The sequence below is a fragment of the Pseudophryne corroboree genome, chromosome 4 (genome assembly GCF_028390025.1).
Source record: "Pseudophryne corroboree isolate aPseCor3 chromosome 4, aPseCor3.hap2, whole genome shotgun sequence".
Lineage (NCBI taxonomy): Eukaryota > Metazoa > Chordata > Amphibia > Anura > Myobatrachidae > Pseudophryne > Pseudophryne corroboree.
Genome location: NC_086447.1, coordinates 64515056 through 64521606, shown reverse-complemented (window position 1 = coordinate 64521606; position 6551 = coordinate 64515056).

Below are 6551 nucleotides of genomic sequence, written 5' to 3'. Positions count from 1 at the left end.
CAGCACCGAATGAGAGAACTCCAGGTCCTCCTCAGCCAGGGTATCAAATTTGTAGAATTTAGCAAACGTGTTTGCCCCTGACCAAGTAGCTGCTCGGCAAAGTTGTAAAGCCGAGACCCCTCGGGCAGCCGCCCAAGATGAGCCCACTTTCCGTGTGGAATGGGCTTTTACAGATTTTGGCTGTGGCAGGCCTGCCACAGAATGTGCAAGCTGAATTGTACTACAAATCCAACGAGCAATAGTCTGCTTAGAAGCAGGAGCACCCAGCTTGTTGGGTGCATACAGGATAAACAGCGAGTCAGATTTTCTGACTCCAGCCGTCCTGGAAACATATATTTTCAGGGCCCTGACTACGTCCAGCAACTTGGAATCCTCCAAGTCCCTAGTAGCCGCAGGTACCACAATAGGCTGGTTTAAGTGAAACGCTGAAACCACCTTAGGGAGAAATTGAGGACGAGTCCTCAATTCTGCCCTGTCCGTATGAAAAATTAGGTAAGGGCTTTTATAGGATAAAGCCGCCAATTCTGAGACACGCCTGGCTGAAGCCAGGGCTAACAGCATTACCACTTTCCATGTGAGATATTTTAAGTCCACAGTGGTGAGTGGTTCAAACCAATGTGATTTTAGGAACCCCAAAACTACATTGAGATCCCAAGGTGCCACTGGAGGCACAAAAGGAGGCTGTATATGCAGTACCCCCTTGACAAACGGCTGAACTTCAGGAACTGAAGCTAGTTCTTTTTGGAAGAATATCGACAGGGCCGAAATTTGAACCTTAATGGACCCTAATTTTAGGCCCATAGACAGTCCTGTTTGCAGGAAATGCAGGAAACGACCCAGTTGAAATTCCTCTGTAGGGGCCTTCCTGGCCTCACACCACGCAACATATTTACGCCAAATACGGTGATAATGTTGCACAGTTACATCCTTCCTGGCTTTGATCAGGGTAGGGATGACTTCATCTGGAATGCCTTTTTCCTTCAGGATCCGGCGTTCAACCGCCATGCCGTCAAACGCAGCCGCGGTAAGTCTTGGAACAGACAGGGTCCCTGCTGGAGCAGGTCCTTTCTTAGAGGTAGAGGCCACGGGTCTTCCGTGAGCATCTCTTGAAGTTCCGGGTACCAAGTCCTTCTTGGCCAATCCGGAGCCACGAGTATAGTCCTTACTCCTCTCCTTCTTATGATTCTCAGTACCTTGGGTATGAGAGGCAGAGGAGGGAACACATACACTGACTGGTACACCCACGGTGTTACCAGAGCGTCCACAGCTATTGCCTGAGGGTCCCTTGACCTGGCGCAATATCTGTCCAGTTTTTTGTTGAGGCGGGACGCCATCATGTCCACCTTTGGTTTTTCCCAACGGTTCACAATCATGTGGAAGACTTCTGGGTGAAGTCCCCACTCCCCCGGGTGGAGGTCGTGTCTGCTGAGGAAGTCTGCTTCCCAGTTGTCCACTCCCGGAATGAACACTGCTGACAGTGCTATCACATGATTTTCCGCCCAGCGAAGAATCCTTGCAACTTCCGTCATTGCCCTCCTGCTTCTTGTGCCGCCCTGTCTGTTTACGTGGGCGACTGCCGTGATGTTGTCCGACTGGATCAACACCGGTTGACCCTGAAGCAGAGGCCTTGCCTGACTTAGGGCATTGTAAATGGCCCTTAGTTCCAGGATATTTATGTGAAGTGACGTTTCCATGCTTGACCACAAGCCCTGGAAATTTCTTCCCTGTGTGACTGCTCCCCAGCCTCTCAGGCTGGCATCCGTGGTCACCAGGACCCAGTCCTGAATGCCGAATCTGCGGCCCTCTAGAAGATGAGCACTCTGTAACCACCACAGGAGAGACACCCTTGTCCTTGGAGACAGGGTTATCCGCTGATGCATTTGAAGATGCGATCCGGTGATGCACTGACACATGGCCTGGTTTTAGGAGGTTCCTGACTAGGTCGGATAACTCCCTGGCTTTCTCCTCCGGGAGAAACACCTTTTTCTGGACTGTGTCCAGAATCATCCCTAGGAACAGCAGACGTGTCGTCGGAATCAGCTGCGATTTTGGAATATTTAGAATCCACCCGTGCTGTCGTAGTACTACTTGAGATAGTGCTACTCCGACCTCTAACTGTTCTCTGGACCTTGCCCTTATCAGGAGATCGTCCAAGTAAGGGATAATTAAGACGCCTTTTCTTCGAAGAAGAATCATCATTTCGGCCATTACCTTGGTAAAGACCCGGGGTGCCGTGGACAATCCAAACGGCAGCGTCTGAAACTGATAGTGACAGTTCTGTACCACAAACCTGAGGTACCCTTGGTGAGAAGGGCAAATTGGGACATGGAGGTAAGCATCCTTGATGTCCAGAGACACCATATAGTCCCCTTCTTCCAGGTTCGCTATCACTGCTCTGAGTGACTCCATCTTGAATTTGAACCTTTGTATGTAAGTGTTCAAGGATTTCAGATTTAAAATAGGTCTCACCGAGCCGTCCGGCTTCGGTACCACAAACAGCGTAGAATAATACCCCTTTCCCTGTTGTAGGAGGGGTACCTTGATTATCACCTGCTGGGAATACAGCTAGTGAATGGCTTCCAATACTGCCTCCCTGTCGGAGGGAGACGTTGGTAAAGCAGACTTCAGGAACCGGCGAGGGGGAGACGTCTCGAATTCCACTTTGTACCCCTGAGATACTACCTGCAGGATCCAGGGGTCCACTTGCGAGTGAGCCCACTGCGCGCTGAAATTCTTGAGACGGGCCCCCACCGTGCCTGAGTCCGCTTGTAAGGCCCCAGCGTCATGCTGAGGACTTGGCAGAAGCGGGGGAGGGTTTCTGTTCCTGGGAAGAGGCTGCCTGCTGCAGTCTTTTTCCCCTTCCTCTGCCCCGGGGCAGATATGAGTGGCCTTTTGCCCGCTTGCCCTTATGGGGACGAAAGGACTGAGCCTGAAAAGATGGTGTCTTTTTCTGCTGAGAGGTGACCTGGGGTAAAAAGGTGGATTTCCCAGCCGTTGCCGTGGCCACCAGGTCCGATAGACCGACCCCAAATAACTCCTCCCCTTTATACGGCAATACTTCCATATGCCGTTTGGAATCCGCATCACCTGACCACTGTCGCGTCCATAGCCCTCTGCTGGCAGAAATGGACAGCGCACTTACTCTTGATGCCAGAGTGCAAATATCCCTCTGTGCATCTCGCATATATAGAAATGCATCCTTTAAATGCTCTATAGTCAATAATATACTGTCCCTGTCCAGGGTATCAATATTTTCAGTCAGGGAATCCGACCAAGCCACCCCAGCACTGCACATCCAGGCTGAGGCGATTGCTGGTCGCAGTATAATACCAGTATGTGTGTATATACTTTTTAGGATATTTTCCAGCTTCCTATCAGCTGGTTCCTTGAGGGCGGCCGTATCAGGAGACGGTAACGCCACTTGTTTTGATAAGCGTGTGAGCGCCTTATCTACCCTAGGGGGTGTTTCCCAACGCGCCCTAACCTCTGGCGGGAAAGGGTATAATGCCAATAATTTTTTCGAAATTAGCAGTTTTTTATCGGGGGAAACCCACGCTTCATCACACACCTCATTTAATTCATCTGATTCAGGAAAAACTACGGGTAGTTTTTTCACACCCCACATAATACCCTTTTTTGTGGTACTTGTAGTATCAGAAATGTTCAAAACCTCCTTCATTGCCGTGATCATGTAACGTGTGGCCCTACTGGAAAATACGTTTGTTTCCTCACCGTCGACACTGGAGTCAGTGTCCGTGTCTGGGTCTGTGTCGACCATCTGAGGTAACGGGCGCTTTAGAGCCCCTGACGGTGTTTGAGACGCCTGTACAGGTAATAACTGATTTGCCGGCTGTCTCATGTCGTCAACAGTCTTTTGTAAAGTGCTGACACTATCACGTAATTCCTTCCATAAGACCATCCAGTCAGGTGTCGACTCCCTAGGGGGTGACATCACTATTACAGGCAATTGCTCCGCCTCCATACCATTTTCCTCCTCATACATGTCGACACAACGTACCGACACACAGCACACACACAGGGAATGCTCTGATAGAGGACAGGACCCCACTAGCCCTTTGGGGAGACAGAGGGAGAGTTTGCCAGCACACACCAGAGCGCTATATATATATATACAGGGATAACCTTATATAAGTGTTTTTCCCTTATATAGCTGCTGTATAGATTTATCTGCCAAATTAGTGCCCCCCCTCTCTTGTTTTACCCTGTTTCTGTAGTGCAGGACTGCAGGGGAGAGTCAGGGAGCTTCCCTCCAACGGAGCTGTGAGGAAAAATGGCGCCAGTGTGCTGAGGAGATAGGCTCCGCCCCCTTCTCGGCGGCCTTTCTCCCGCTTTTTTAAGGAAAAATTGGCAGGGGTTAAATGCATCCATATAGCCCAGGAGCTATATGTGATGTATTTTTAGCCATCTAAGGTGTTTTTATTGCGTCTCAGGGCGCCCCCCCCCCAGCGCCCTGCACCCTCAGTGACCGGAGTGTGAAGTGTGCTGAGAGCAATGGCGCACAGCTGCGGTGCTGTGCGCTACCTTATTGAAGACAGGACGTCTTCTGCCGCCGATTTTCCGGACCTCTTCAGTCTTCTGGCTCTGTAAGGGGGCCGGCGGCGCGGCTCTGGGACCCATCCATGGCAGGGCCTGTGATCGTCCCTCTGGAGCTAATGTCCAGTAGCCTAAGAAGCCCAATCCACTCTGCACGCAGGTGAGTTCGCTTCTTCTCCCCTTAGTCCCTCGGTGCAGTGAACCTGTTGCCAGCAGGATTCACTGAAAATAAAAAACCTATACTTAAACTTTTTTACTAAGCAGCTCAGGAGAGCCACCTAGTGAGCACCCTTCTCATTCGGGCACAAAAATCTAACTGAGGCTTGGAGGAGGGTCATAGGGGGAGGAGCCAGTGCACACCAGGTAGTCCTAAAGCTTTTACTTTTGTGCCCAGTCTCCTGCGGAGCCGCTATTCTCCATGGTCCTTTCGGAGTCCCCAGCATCCACTAGGACGTCAGAGAAAAATGATTTATTTACCTTGATATGCATCTTGTAGATATTTATCTACATACATCAATGTTTATTGTACCAAAAAAGTTTCACACATATACTAGTATATGTGTGTCTAAATCTTTTGTACCAATCTCCTGGCTCTATATATTGAATTGTGTATTCCTTTTTCTCTTTTCCTGTTTTTAATTGGGTTTATTTAACAATGCTATTCTTGCTGTCCTGGCCTTTTTGCCTTATCACATTAAGCAATCTAGAATCACCTGTCAATATAATTGTTATATCAATTTATTAATTAACTAGGGTGGAGGAATTCTGGATGTATATTAACTATTAGGATAAATGGTAGTGCCATGTGAATTCATTATCTGGGCACTATGGGAAATGTATATTATTTATGAAGTATAAATCGTTTATCAGGTTAATTTCTTTGACTTTAATTACCATTGATTATGCATTCATCCCCCTATAATTTGTGGCTGGGCTTGTGGGATTGAGGCTCCCGTGAACAAGCCCAGCGGTGAAACGTACGTCGGGACGGACGTCATCGAAGGACGTCGTGCGGCTACGTCCCCCTTTCTAGTGCGGGCGGCCGCTGCACCTCGGCGTGTACGGAGAGTGGAAGCAGGCTGACCGGGAGCGGTAGACGAGACCTACAACGCCGGCATCCAAGTCTGTCTAGAGCAGCGTTTGGTAATGTAATGCTCCTTATCCGTTAATGCCCACTTTCGGTTACATTTGCCCTGTTTCCCCCTCCCTCCCCTCACACTTTTACGCCAAATATTTGAGGATCATTTACCGGGGACACATATATGTATATATATATATATATATTTTTACCCGATTACAGGTTTGATACTTATCAGTACATATACTCAGTATCCATGTCAGTTAAAAAACATTTCCCTGCTGTTCCCTATTAATTATAAAACAATTATCATGGAGGTGCTTTGGTATATTGGTTACATTTGTTGCAATATATTTTCATGTAAAAAGGTCTGATCCACGACTGCTTTCATACTATTGTTTAGTAATTCAGTGTGTCAGAATTGCTATGAATTTAATATATAGCTTTATTAGCAGAAATTGATTCTCTGAATTATGCCTATGAATTTCTTTCTTCTGATGACATACCAGCTGTAATCTTGCAACAGTTATGAGTATAATTAAGGAGTCATATGTGCAGTTATCTTTCCCTTTTTTTCTTTATGAAAATTCAGTATTAATAATTATTACTTTAACCAGTCAGAACGGATATAGGCTCATTTTTCAGTTCGTTTGATAGAAGAATCATGAATCTTTTAATGATTCTGAGGATTTATATTTGATGACTTTCTTTGCAACAATAATAAGAATTTACTTACCGATAATTCTATTTCTCGGAGTCCGTAGTGGATGCTGGGGTTCCTGAAAGGACCATGGGGGATAGCGGCTCCGCAGGAGACAGGGCACAAAAAGTAAAGCTTTAGGATCAGGTGGTGTGCACTGGCTCCTCCCCCTATGACCCTCCTCCAAGCCAGTTAGGTACTGTGCCCGGACGAGCGTAC